Raw genomic sequence first — 14,933 nt, forward strand, 5'->3', positions numbered from 1 at the left:
ATCTGGCTCAGTGCCAGCCGAAGCGCGTCCCACCGTTTGAATCTGACAGTTATGTCAAGTCACTAAACATTCTAAATCCCATATGTGGGTCCGTACTCTCAGGGGCATAGAAATAAAAATCCCATGTGGGACCGCTCAAAAGGTTAATAGAGATGGGCACAAAAAATTAACACATTTCCTCCCGTTTGTCGTGCCCCACTTGTCATGTCTCTATTCCCCACCAGTGGGGCGCGCCCCACACTTTGAGAAACGCTGACCTAAACCAAAACAACAAGCTTATGGTGCGTTCACGCCATAACTACTGTAATTTTTAAATGGAAACCCGTGACATTATCCTAAGAGCAGTTTGTGACTCTAATTTATGCGTTTCAGTGGCAACACTATCAACACTGAAATGAATCTGCAGCAGTCAGGTGGTACTTTCAGAGCACTTAAAGTTGTTTATATTCATTATTATTGTAATGTTATGTATTTTGAGACATAAGGTAGTTTAACACAGTCTCTCGTGACACTGTTGTTCCTTGTGTACACGTCCATGCGTTTTGGAGTAGGCGTGCCTTTGTAGACGCTGGGAAAGTGGGTTCTTATGCTTTCAAAACTAGCTCGCTATTGCTAGCTGCTCTGAAAATGACCATCTCTACCTTAAAGCCAGTATTGCTGGTAATATACAATGGTTAATTGCCCCTATTTTTATATTACAAATTTGCTATCAATGCTCACTTAAAATGAATCTTTAAAAACACGAGTTTAATAACACTGTTACATGTACAAATCTCAAAAAATAATATTAATTGTTACTGGATATTGAAATATTGCAATACTTAAATTTCTTTAGACAACATATAGTATTTCAATATTGGCCATTTATTGGTTATTGCCCATAACATGAAAATAATTATTGACTTCAATAATTATCAGTGAGATTTTAATATCAGTGCATCTCTATTTGATTAACTAACTAACTTTCCCAGCCAACTGATTTTCCAACTTTATTTTCATGTGTCTCGTGTCACTACAGTCTCTTATAAATTCAATTAAATTCAAATTAATATTTAATGTCCATTTATTTATTTGGTAAGTAGCCATGTAATAAGTGGCTTAGTAAGCTTCAAGAAAGATTATCTAAAAGCTGGAATGATGGCTGAGGATCTGATGAGAAATCTGGCTTTGGAGCTTTTTGAATAGGACTAAATCAAAATTAGATGAGACTGCATTATCTCCTCTAAACTTGGCACCTTCTCTCTCACTCTGATTCTATGTTATTTTCTCCATTACGTTCATTTTTACACCCCATGTCTTTTTATAGAGTGTCTTTTTTGCACTCGCTCTCTAACAATTTGTTCTTTTTCATCAATTGGTGTCATCTCACCACCCTCAGTTCCTGACTTAATCTCTCAACCTGTCTCTCCTGGTGAATTTAAGGACACCTTCCCTCACACTATGATTCTAATGCCATTCTCACCACTCACAAATCCGTTACTTCTCTAGTGATCCTGTGTGTTGAAATCTACAAGGACAATTGTTTATCAATATTGTAATATGCATTCAGGGCTGTTCTAGCACCTGTTGTTAGCTGGACCATCAAGACTGGGACAGATCAATTGTCTAATCAGCCATGAACGATGCAAACAGCCATAAGTATAATGAGGTTTTAGCAGTAGCGGGTAGATGACTGGTCCCAGTCTAATCAATTTTACACTGTAGTGTGTGAACTCTGTGTTTATTGCCATTGAACTGGGAGACACTATATTTTATACAACAATTCAGTATTTAAATAATCTGTTTTTAATCCTGCTTGACCGAAATATGAAATTCACTTGCCAACATCATAAGCAGGGGTTCTCAATTCTTAAAGATTGCTTGGCTGTGTCTGAAAGCTTAAAAATTCTGCATTCCAAGGTAGGGAGGTATCGAGGCAGATCCGAATCTGTTAGTTTTATGTCCTGTCTCCTGAGATACCCTCATCTGATCGATTTTGAAGGCAGCATAGATGTATCCTTTGGCTGTCTTTAATATCCCATTTCTCTGCGTTACATTGCACTGTAAAAAAAAAAGTATGTCTCCAATTGAAAATTGTCTAGTGAATGATAACATCTAACTTTTTCAGTTGGCCGAATTTAAATGTTATTAATTGATACATTTTTCAGTTGGCCGAATTGAAATTCTGTGAATTGATGCAATTTAATTCTCTGAAATTAAATTCGCCCAACGGAAAAATTGTCAAGTGTAATCAGTCACTAGAAATTTTTCATTTGGAGACCTGAATTTTTTTTTACAGTGTGGTAGTTAAGCTAAAAAATAAAGATGGCGTCTGAAAGTTGTGGTTGGTGGTCAGTTTGTCTGCAAATGTATGTTTTTGACATGTAATTTCTAGTGAGAAATTAGTATAGTAGTAATTAAATATTTGCATAATTATCCTCAAAGCTCTCTTTGTTTTGTTGTAGATCATTAAACCGTCATGCTGCCTTTAGAATTCTGTCCAAAATTGAGGTACCTTTGTGCAAAAACGCTGCGTGCTTCAACAAGTCAGCTGTCTAAACTTTCGGACACAGACTTAGAAAATTATTGGCAGGTGATTTTGATCAAGTTTGGAGATACACTCACAGCTTAAGTACACATCAAGGCCAGAGTTGGGATCCCCTGTAATATAGACATGCAATGGACCCCGCAAAAATCGGAACAACGTGATGTTTTAAACGCTTCAACACATTTACACAAAATATTGTAATGTACTATTAATAATATGTTAATAGCCCCCACAAAACAAATATTCAGTCCATTTAAAAATAAGTCTGTCTGGAAGGTATTGTGTAGAAGATAAAAATGTCTGAAGGGATATAATTCAAAATTATGCTCCTATTATGCATATAGCAAACGTGAATGGACTGCACTGTTTAAACTGAGGCTTTTGATATGACTATTGGTTTTCAATTTCAAGGGCACACACACTCTGTCTCACACACACACAGACACACACACTGGCAGTACACTCTCCTGCTGAGCGGCCAGCTGCTTGTTTTGTTAGTAGTGGGCTGTCTGGTTCTGAGCTTGCTGTTCTTGTCCAACAGGCTCCAGGATTCAGCTGCTGCTGAAGGTCACTATGCATATATTTACAGTATACTGTATCTACTAAGATCAGTCTGTGTAGAGGTCAGAGAACTTGTTCCCTGCTGCGATCTGAATGACTGTGGACATCATTTACCTTCTGCAGACTTGCTTTTGATCCACTGCTGAGTTATTCTGAGACTGCTGTAAATGAAAAGTTATGTAATATGTGAAAATAAGGGGAAAACAATAATACAGAACTAAAAAATCTCGGAAACATTTTGGACAAAATCCCTCCTGAAAATCATAAGATTTCAAAACAGCAAGGTTTACAGTTACAAGAAAAATGCTATTTTTTTCCACTGTCAGGGTGCCAGTTCCGGAGACGGTGCCCAATCTGGAACAGTTTCATACAAGGGATCAAAGATTGGCTCGACCTTCAGGTAGATGCCACAATTACACCATCTGACACTTTAACTGATTTCAAATAGACACTCAATTAAATTACTTGTTAAAATATGTTCTCAAAACTATAGGATTTTCGTATTTTCCGACTCAGCTGGCTGATTACTGGTCACTGCGTACATTTTATCCTTATTTCATTGGAAAAATAAGCCACACTGAAAAAAAAAATCAATCTCATTATATTTAGTTTCTTTTTTGCATGGGCCTTTTTGAGATTTCCTTAAAAAAAAGAAAAAGAAAAAGTCAGAGCCCATGACAGTGGACATGCTTAACTGAGCACTGATACCAGCACCAGCGCCAATTCACTCTTGCTCTCTTCAATGCTATTTAATTCCTCTATTTTATTATCTGTCTATTCTGTCTTGTTCTCTGTCTGTCAATTCAATTTTCTACAATGCTTATGTCCTACAGCGACCTTTCTTCTCCTGTTGCCCTTTTCACACTTAATCTCCCTCTCTGCCTCTCCGTATTTATGTGTAGCATGCACTGCTGTGCTTTCACCCATGAGTGGACATGTTCTTAGAGGGCCTCGTCAGCCCCCTACACACACATGCACATGCACACGCGCACACACACACACACACACACACACGCACACACACGCACACGCACACGCACTCACACGCGCACACACGCACACTTCCATTAAAAGTTTAGGCTTTTATTTTGATCGCTCATTTATAGTGAGAATGAAAGTCATGACCATGCAGACATTTATCTCCTGTCCAATCTTATGTTACAGCATTTCCCACAACAATTACCAGCAATAATTTGCATCTATTTAACATGCATGGCCACTGCACCTGCGCAAAAAATCCACTGGCCATCATCATTAGCTGCCAAGCATGCAATTAGCTAATTATGAAATATAATAGCCTGCTTCTGCACATCTGACTGTGAGACTGATGGGCTGAGTCCTTTATCTTGAGTTTTAGGGGGATATATTATGAGCTACACAGTGGTTACATTTGGTCTCTATTGCCCATAAATCCCTATTATGGATGTACTTCTCTCTGCCCCATTGGTTTGCCTTCAGAAGTCAGCAGGGATCACAGTCAGTAACAGTGAGCCTCTGTAAAATATTTGAGAGAACAATGAAGTGGACTAATACAAATCAAACATTTGACAGTTGTTTGGAAATAGTTGATGTTTTCTGCTCCTGAGAATGTAAATTTGAGCATCACTCTGAAGAGACGCTGCATAACAATTTTCAAAACAATTATAAAATGATAAAATGACAAAATTATTAAAACCATGTAAAAATAATTAAACTTTAGAACTGTCTGGCTGACACTATGAATATGAATATATCACTCTGAGAGCTGTCATGTTTTTTTGAAGGTGAAACAGTGACAGTCCTAGCCTAGAAATCTAGACGCACCCTAGTGGCAGCAAATCTAATCTGTCCGCGAGTGTCGTCTAGCAACTCTCAAAATAAGTATATGAGCTGTAAATGCCAAACTCTGTCGGGGCAATCACATTGTGTATAGAGTCAGTGGGCGGGGCTTAACATAATGACAGCCGAGTTGCGCTTGCGTGCTTCTAGTAAACACAGAAACTGGTAAAAGACTGTCTTTCGAATCGGCTATGACCGTGACTCTGGAAGACTTGGAGTTAAGCTTTTCTCTGAGGAAAGAACAAAGAACGGCACTGAAGTCATTCTTAAGAAGGGAAGATGTGTTTTGAGTTTTGCCGACTGGATACGGCGAAAGTTTAATCTATCAGCTACCTCAGCTTCACCTTCGTTGCTCTGGTTGGTTGTAGCGCTATCCTATCGCGTGCAAAGGGAGTTTGAAAGACAACCGTTTATCCCGCCCCTCGGATTGAGCCCTGTCAATGTTGAGTTTCCAGACCAAACATCTTGATGTGGGTCTGGCTTGTCAGGCTATGACAGTCCTGCATTTGCCCTAGATGACATATTGGGCCTCATTTATAAAATGTTGCTAAGAAACCAACTACATTTTATCTTACGATCCTTTTTTTCAAATGTGCATAGGTATGAACAAACACACAAAAAACGTGTGTACCTTTCCCAGATGTGAAATCTTTCAATGGCAAAAGATCTTGAAATACAGCTGAATGTGGTTACAGCCTTGTAATCGCTTCTTAAAGGGGGGGTGAAATGCTGTTTCATTCATATTGAGCTTTTTACACTGTTAAAGACTTGGATTCCCATCCTAAACATAGACAAAGTTTCAAAAACTAATGTTGGACGTTTGATGGAGTATTTCTGTGTCAAAAATACTCCTTCCGGTTTCTCACAAGTTTCGGAGAGTTTTTTTCGAGTATGGGTCGGCTTGACGTTAATAGAGCGGAAGGTCCTTGTATGGGCCGTACGGGCTCTTCTCCCGGTAGGGTCCGCACACGCGTGAATAGAGCGAGAGAGGAAATGCACGCCCGGAAACACTCGCTCAGATGCAGATCCAGTCGATCCAGGCGCCGCGGTCCACTTTATTCCTATGGGTGACGTCGAGCGACTTCAACGCTTCAACACAGCATTCCGGGAAGGCAGCGCTGCATTTGAACCGATTTGAACGCAGAAATGACGGGAAGCTTCACAACATCGTTTCAGTCGCGTCGCAAAAGTGGATCTCCACCGTTCACTGCTGTCAGGACTTTACCAAATCATACCAAAGAAGAGTGTTTTTGACGGAGCGGTCCCAGCGATAAAGGTTCGGTCCTGCTTTGGAAGCAGCCGGTGAGTAAAACTGTTTCAAATGTCTGTGCTGTTGGCTCGTCGCGTGAGTAAACATCAGTAAACGACACGATCGCGTGCTTCGTCATTTAAATGCGCTAACGGACTCTATTGTTGTTCTATGTAAGTTATAACGTTACATTAGTCTGACGTGCAATACCGTTTTGCTGGCTACTGCTAAGTTTTAGTCACTTACAATAGTCCATAAACCGAATCATGTCCTCATAAACTGCGAGTAAACACACACAAATGTTGACAGGCCTCTAAATACAGTACATACCACAGAGACGGACGTCCTGTGTTGCTGTTTCTCCTGTTCAATTTATTTCTGCCTCCCAATGATTCTGGATCATTATCTATATTAGCTGAGCCATGAGTTTCTCCACGCTTGAGGACGTCACCGCTTTGTTCGCGATCGTCATTCTTTAGCTCCGCCCACACGATACGCCTCCAGGCGCTCGTTTTTTTCCGGAAAGACTCGGTACAACCTATATTTCTTTTATAAATATAATAAATCTAAAGACTTTTCAGAGATATGAAGGACGCAATACTACTCTATAGGTACTCAAGATTGACATGAGTGTTTCACCCCCCCTTTAACTACAGTTTTTCTTTATTCATTGATGGGGACTGAGTTTAGAATAATATAGGATCAGGGTTCAAGTTTTAAACAAGCATGTGTTTTTACCTAAAATAATAATGCAGCTTCAATGTTCAAAGATACACTACTGTTCAAAAGCTTTAGGTCAATAATATTCTTTAATGTATTTGGAAAAAAAGAGAAAGAAGTTGCTCATGCTTTCCAAGGCTGCATTTATTTAATACATTTAATGTGTTCTTGCAGAATACAAATGTTAATTTCTTCGATTTAAATTTTTTTTTTGGAATGATAATTTACTTTTTGTTGAGCACCCCCCCACACACACACACACACTTACTTTAGATATGAACATCTTTACATTTGAATTTAACAAAAAATAAAGCCTTTTATAGACACAAGACTGTAAAAAAGGGATACTTCACCATAACAATTCTGTCTGGTAACCAAAACGTTGTGGTTAACGTTTATGTAGTTTATGTATAGGCCTGCTGGTAACAAAAAAGTTTTGGTTACCATTTACTTTCTTCATTAAATATGTCACAATACATAGTATTTGACAGTAGGTGAAATTTACACAAAGATTCTAAATTGTGTATATTCGATTGACACTTTACTATCCCATGAGGCCACAGGAGAGGATTTATGAATGACAGTGAAGCGACATAACTGATGCTGCTTTCAGGTCATGTGACAGTAATGACATAGTGGATGTAGTATGTACAAATTTCATTCATATTGTAATACCCATATGCATACTATATAGAATAGAGGTCTTCAAACTTGGGGACTGCAAAGTTTATTTCTAACTTGCTTCAGCACACCTGCCTGTGTATTTTTGATGGCTGCGTCCGAAACCTGGAAAATGCTACCTTCGGAGGAAACATTTCAAGGCAGGAAGGCATCAAGCCACGTCAAAAATCTAATGTTTACTTCACTTCCTGTCTCCTGAGAGACCTTCATCTGATCGATTTTTGAAGGCAGCATACATGTATCCTTCGCTACATGTATCCTTCGCTACCTTTGATACCCACAATCCTCTGCTTTCCATTCAGTGACAGTTGAGCTGGAAAAAAAGATGGTGTCCCGAAAGTTGCAATTGCGGGTCAGTTTGTGTGTAAATGCACATTTTTTTTATATTTTAATATTTTCCACTTCTGATTTCATTTCAGCTAGAAATTACTAATGTAGATAGTAATTTAGATAGTAGATAGTAATGTAGATAGTAGATAGTAATTTTAAATATTTGTTTAGTTCTCACCAAAGCTCTCTATTTTACTAATTTATTGTAATGTATTGTATTGCTATTTTGTAATCATTGATCTGTTACACTGCCTTATAGGAGTTTTGTGAGGTGCCTTCATCCACAAAACGCTGCCTTACAAGCCATTGGGTGCGTCTCAGTAAGCTCCCTAGTTCAGTAGTCAGGGGACTTATCAGGACATAAGTAAATGGGCTGACTCCCTGATCAGTGCCCTGACTACTGGGAGCTTATTGAGACGCACCAATTGTCTCATAGCACCCATTGTCAGGTATTCGGGTGCAGCCAACAATTGATCCTAAAGAGCTTGATTAGCTTTAGCTGTCTTTTATTATGGTCGGAGCTAAACTGCAGGACAGTGGGTCCCCAGGAGCAGGGTTGAAGACCTTTGATATAGTCAGAACATACTTTTCATAACGGTCGCAAACTACGGTATGTTCAAATTCAGATGTAGAACCTATTTAGCCTATATGCTGTTTCAGATGCACTGTGAGGCATTCCTTAAAATATTTTTTATGTTCCACAGAAGAAAGAAAATTTGATAAGTTTGAGTAAATAATGACAGAATTTAATTTTTTTGGGTGAATATCTCTAAAAACTTAACTTAGTATTTGTAAATTCTGACATTCTGTATAGAAAAGAACAGGTGTCAGGTCTATCCGGTAGGTTTTGAAACTGAACATGAGCCAGCTGGTGCGAGGCAGATTCAGTGAGAGGCTGTTCCTGGGTCAGACCACACTGTGCTGGTGTAGGACAGGTGTGACATCTGCAGCCCCTGACTGTTATAAGGCTTTTAAAGAGGACAATATAAGTAATGCAGGTGGAGGAGAAAGAAGAGTGGTAGAAAGGATCATAGAGGGCAGGCATGATTGGGAAAGTAATGAAAAAAGATGAGTGGAGGATGAGCCACAGGCCTCTCAGCGCCACAGTGCCTTCTCGCATTTTTCTCCAAGGTCAGCTATGATAAATGCCCTTTAAAAAACAGCCTACAAATGATTTGCTAATGAAACTGATACCACATATGGATCAGTAGGTCTTCTCTTCATCTTATCTCGCTTTAATTTTCTCCACACTGTGTCTTATTTATGATAGTATTTATAATCCTATTGATTACCACTAATGGATTCACTAAGATAAGAATCCTTCTGAGACAGTCCTTCAGGCAGTATATTCTCAGTGCTAGTCAACCTAGTAGTAAAAAAAACAAACAAACAAACAACCCCCCCTTTTTAATGGTGTCATGAACTGGCTATTTTTTAATACTGTTGTCTGAGGTCAACTAATGACGTGTTGTGTTTTTTACATTCAGAAACATCATAACTAATAAGTAATAGGCTATTTTCTACACTGGTTTTGAGGCTCTCTCCTGAACGCTGGGTTTTGATGGGCATGCTGCACTGGAGACTTGGTGACCTGCACTGGAGCACTGCTCAGACGTGTATTGAGAGTTGCTATACAATACTCGCTGCAGATTAGATTTGCTGCCGCAAGGGTGCGTCTAGATTTCTAGGCTAGTAAAGATGCGCACACGATCGTTTTCTGGGCCTCGTGTCTATAAAAGTGTTTCTTTGACTGACAAGGACGTTTTAATCTCTGAAATTTACATGATATTCTTATATTACAATGACCTTTAATATATCAAAAGCTCAAGGGAAAGTTGATTTCTCAATTCATCACCCCTTTAACACAATGAAATGTTTTACTTTTCTTAAGAATTTAGATTTTTCTTTATGTGCCAAGTCTAATGTGTAAAGTATGGACAGCCTAAAGTTCCAGATTTATGTGAATACAATTCAGTGTTATTTTTAGCTGTTTATGGAACAAATACACAGGGAGGTTGATGACAAAATAACAGAATCTGTTTTGCCTTCTTCTACACCACATGTTAGTGGTGCTGGTTCTTTAACACTGGTTGCCTCTTGGACAGGGAATCTGCAGACCCCTTTGAGAACCAGATTATAATATATTTTTAAATAAAATCTAGCCAGACTAAGTTGTTGCTGTTTTGAAAATTTTATGTGGTGAGGATTTATTATCTTGTCCCCCTGGACATGGCCACTGACGTTAATGGCTCCTGACTCGAGTCAGCATTTGCAGAGATGTTTCCCTTCTTAAAATGCCTTTTCCATGGTGGAAACCCATAGAACAAGGCCAAATCAGGCAATTGGAAAAAGGTTTATTTGCTGTGGGGGCTTGTTGTCCCTTCAGGTTTCTCAACTCAGGCCAGTCTGCTATTTATTGACAAGAGCTCATGTCAAGCTCATTTTGATCAATAATAATTCCTGACTGTGTGAACCTCCATAAGCAGTTACTTTAGGGCAAAATGCAGGTTCCATTTTTAATGATCTTTTCATTTAATGGTTTTATCCAAAGTAACCACCTTGCCTACAGGGATGAAAGAAGATTAGATTGTCTTTATACAATACAGATCTGCATAAATTAAAGGTGCCTACTATTGTGATTTATGCTATATGTTTTTTTTTTATTATTATCACAATGATAATTGCTACAATGTTAATGGTAATAGATTCCCTAATTTCCCACATCTTTGATTCATTTGATTCTTTGTGAGATTTGCCAATAGATCAAAACAGAACTATTAAACTTAAAGGGATAGTTCACCCAAAAATGAAAATTCGGTAATCATTCACTCACCCTTATGTCATTCCACATGTCTGCAAGTCGTGGCACTGTTCCTAATCCCTCGGTCAGTTTGTCTAGTAGTGTCTCTGCCCACAGAGCCTGTAGTGGATTTGAGCTTCTGCACCTCCAGCAAAGCTCTTTGAAAGACTAAATGCTCCAGGGACTCTTGCAGGATTTTTGTGTAATAGGAAAATTGGATGGGCTTTTCACACTTGAAATTGCTATCCCAGTGTCATTGTAAAGCCCTGTTTAAAGGTGCACTATGTTGGATTTTTGCAGTAAAGGATCCAATACCCACCAGGCCAGTGTTATACATTTTGTTCAGCTGAGGTCTTACAATATCCCAAATGTTTCCAACTATTTGGACATTTTGAGTAGATTGCTATTTTAACTAAGGAGACGGGACGTCTAAGGGAGTCTCCTGTCAATTGCGTCTTATCTGCGTTACCCTCGGTTTCCCGTTTTATTTGACAGAAACGCTTTACTCTTAGCAGTGTGCAACAGCCGCTGGGTGAACGCACAGAGTAACGTCTTAAAATTATTTTAAACACACTTAAATGTACCTAATATGATAAACAGAGCTGCATTACCTCATACCGGAAAAGCAGAAATGGCACTGGCAACTGTGTCCCATCATAATAAAATTCCCGCAGGTCGCAAGCCGTGTGTTTCGTTCAATCGCTCTAGCAGCCTTGCTCAGCTCCCTCAACACTCAGTGCCGCTCTGCTTTATACTACAGTAACATTAATATTCACATCCATGAACATGATTTTTGCCCGAGTCCTATCCTAATTCTTTCCCACCGGCTGTGAGGTGAAGACCACATGTCCCAAGATGCTGCCCGCAAACTTTGCGTCATCAAACTACACCTTTGTTTTGAATAGGCACAATCTGTACATTTTTACTGCTAGCGGTCACATTTTCTAAACAATAACAAAGGCGAAGCTTGATGATGCTATGAAGGAGAGTGGAACGATGAGAGATGTTGTTTTCACCTTCCAGCGATAAATTGAATTCACAAATCATGTTCACGAATGAGGTAATGAATTACTTTTAGTTTTACCTTACTTACATTACGTTTACACTATTTTATGTCATTGTTAATGCTGCATAGTTTTACGTGTTTAAAACAAAAAATACATTTGAACAAACCCATAGTATTTGCAAGTAATGGCTAAATATTTTTGTGCAACACATACTGTATTTACTTTCTCTTCCATAGACGTGTTCACCAGACTTGATAAGAAGCGTTACTGAAGTACAGACAAAGTACAACTGTATGTGTAATTTTTATCAGCATAACCCACAGAGAATTATGCACAATAAATAGTTGCTTACCTGTCTATTAAAAAACATGTGAAAGCAGAGTCTCTGTCAAGTCCAAGTTTGTCGTGAAGCTCTCTCCATCTTGAAAACGGCACACCAATATTGATCCATGTATTAGTTTTTCCATTTGTCACAAAGCCTGCTTGCCTCAAGGCCAAAGTACACACGTTGATCTACGTTTATGTTTTTTGCGATTTTCTGTTCTCTCCGATTAATAATCCTGACCCATGATGACTGGGTCATCAACAACACAACAGCAGCGTGCTTCTGCATTTGTTCACGTGTGTTGGTATGGTTTCTTCAAGCGGAAACCGAGTATAGCGCAGATATTACATCATTTATGACAAGGACAAGGGACAAGCTTTAAAATAGGACATTTGCTGGATTTACAAATCTGTGGGAATTTTTGGGCTAATGAAAGTGCAGAAAGGCATGAAATATATCACACTGTTCAAGTGCTTTTTGGACATTTTATCACAAAAATCTTGCATATTGTAGCTTTAAGATACTTCTTCTAAATCATAGGGCCCTAATTAATCTGTTGTTGGAATCGATTAAACAAATAATTCAGTGACTCACTCATAAAGATAGTCACCACCCATTGGCATAACAATGAAACTTACAGAAAGAGTCACTGAATAATCGGACAGCCCCTGACAGTCTGTCTGAAACGAGCAGTATTCTGAATATATTAACACTTGTATGATATAAAAAGGAATGCGCCTGGTGTCCTTTAACTGTTCTCAGTGGTGTATAAGTAAAATAAACAGTGTTTGGCACTGTTTATTTTACTAGCACTTTACTATGTCAAATGAAACATTTAACATCACTGCCGGGCTTAGTGCAGTGTGAAAAAACTTTCAGTAATTTCCAGTAAGCACCATCCAAAGAAATCTAGAGTATTTGTATCTCCTCATTACAATGTCTTTTGCTTTTTAGTATAAAACAGCTTTTAAAATATGCTGCATTTATCAGTGAACTAATTTGATGTCTCAAAGCAAAGTACATGTTTTTATAAACTTGGTGGCTAGTTTAAGCACTATAAAAATCCATCAAATGAGCATGTTTCACATGTGAAGCTAAATGCATATAGTAGGCTATAATCTTTTTGGACAACTCTATACTATAACCCATATTCAGCCTCTCCACTTTGGGTTAAACCTCAGCCCCTCCATTGGGAGGGTGGATCTCTGAATGGGGAACTCTTAAGCAAACTACACTGGGTTCTAAAAATGGCTATGGTATTACGTAGAACACCCATGGAGAGGCCTGGAGATCATACTTGGGGATCCAAGCTCAGTTCTAACTGAGCTAGCATTGAAAACACCTGGTGCTATATTTGGCGAGAGAACGAAATGTGAAAGCATTCAACAGCATTAACAGTGTGTCTCTAGACAGACAGAGTGCATGGCCTTCAACACCCGTGTGTGTGTTTGTGCGTGTGTGCGTGTGTGTGTGTGTGTGTGTGTGTGTGTCAAGGTCAGACAGGACATCTGGTGAGATGGTAATGAGGCACATGATGAGATGTCGTAAACCCTTCTGTAGTGAGGGCACAGTGACACACTGCATCTACACACACAAACCCAACTGCACGAACCTGAAATGCACCAATGGACTTGCATACACAAAAGAAAAAGAGAGTTGGCCATAAAGCCCTGTTTCCACCGAAATTACCTGGTACAATTTGTACCAGGATCTTTTTTTACAGGAACTTTTTCCCCCAGACCTGCTACTGTCTGCGTTTCCACTGCGATACCGTAAAGATTAGGCAAATTAGCCCTGTGATGTATGTAGGTCTGTGCGCGACTGCTCCTTCCAGTCAGCAACGGACAGTCATCATTTTTGTATGGCGCTGTCTGCAACAATATGGAGGAGATTCAAGCTGTGATGCTTTAATAACCCATTCTCAGTGGTCCTTCATAGCATACTCTAGGGGTGTCCCCGACTAAGGATTTAGACATTCGAATCAAAATTTTCTAATCTCTCTATGGTCGACCGATAGTCGAATCATCTGTGTGTGTGTGTAAACCATAGACCGGAAAAAAAATAAACGGTAGGTTGGGAAGGGCAGGACACTAGTCAGCAGGAGGCTACGACTATCAAAACTAAATTAAGTGATCAAAACTAGGCTACACTACACATTCGTAAATTAACCGTTCTCTCATAACATTTAAAAGCCGTGATCGAAACACAGAACATCACACAAATATATAAAAGAACATTTTGATAAATAAACCTAAACAAATACCTGCCTAGAGAGGGAAAGAACACTTTGAGTGTGTTTATATGCACGTTCTTAAGCCGATTGTGTCTAAAGGGGGTCGCACACGGGACTGAAGCTCAGCGCCGTGTCTCAGGTACTCAGTCTCACACCAGGCAGACGTGCGAGCTCAATTTTGAATCGACTTCTGACAGAAGAGCTGCACGATGAGTGTATCTTGTAGCACGGTGAAATCAGTATGTGCATTCACCATTTGAGGGAAATATACATTTAATCACCGCGGACAGGCGTCGAATGCCGCCGTCTGTGTATGTGTTCGAATTTTAAAGGCAGGGCGCGTCTGGTGCGAAGCTCAGTGCTCTTAAAGGGGCGATCACTCAGCGCCGCGACACGACTTTATAACACTAATATTGAGCACCCCCATATTGCCAAAATGGTATGATCCTCGTTTCATAACACCTGCGAATATTCGACCATGAGATCAGTGGTCGAATCCGGTCCTGCATATCGATGCATCGAATCTTCGACTATTTGTCACCCCTAGTACCCTCATACAGGCACACACTCTATTAATGTTAAATACTCAATTAATGTAGTGCCCTCATTTCTGGTCACAATCATTACACTAAAATATATCCAGGATTTGCAGTCACATATTTCACATAATAAACTACAAAAT

At 39.3% G+C, this 14,933-nt stretch overlaps 1 protein-coding gene across 2 annotated transcripts in view; it reads left to right on the forward strand.

The window, feature by feature from the left end:
• slc8a4b (solute carrier family 8 member 4b) overlaps positions 1–14,933 on the forward strand; it is a 93,736-nt gene that overhangs the window by 23,041 nt on the left and 55,762 nt on the right. The window contains exon 3 of one of the 2 annotated variants that reach the window (XM_067434516.1): positions 3,415–3,488. The exons of the other annotated variant lie outside the window; for it this stretch is intronic. The gene's annotated coding sequence lies outside the window, so the exon portion shown is untranslated. The remainder of the gene's footprint in view (positions 1–3,414; positions 3,489–14,933) is intronic. 2 annotated transcript variants of the gene reach the window in all.

Source organism: Pseudorasbora parva, chromosome 1 (genome assembly GCF_024679245.1).
Source record: "Pseudorasbora parva isolate DD20220531a chromosome 1, ASM2467924v1, whole genome shotgun sequence".
In the NCBI taxonomy this organism is placed as follows: domain Eukaryota; kingdom Metazoa; phylum Chordata; class Actinopteri; order Cypriniformes; family Gobionidae; genus Pseudorasbora; species Pseudorasbora parva.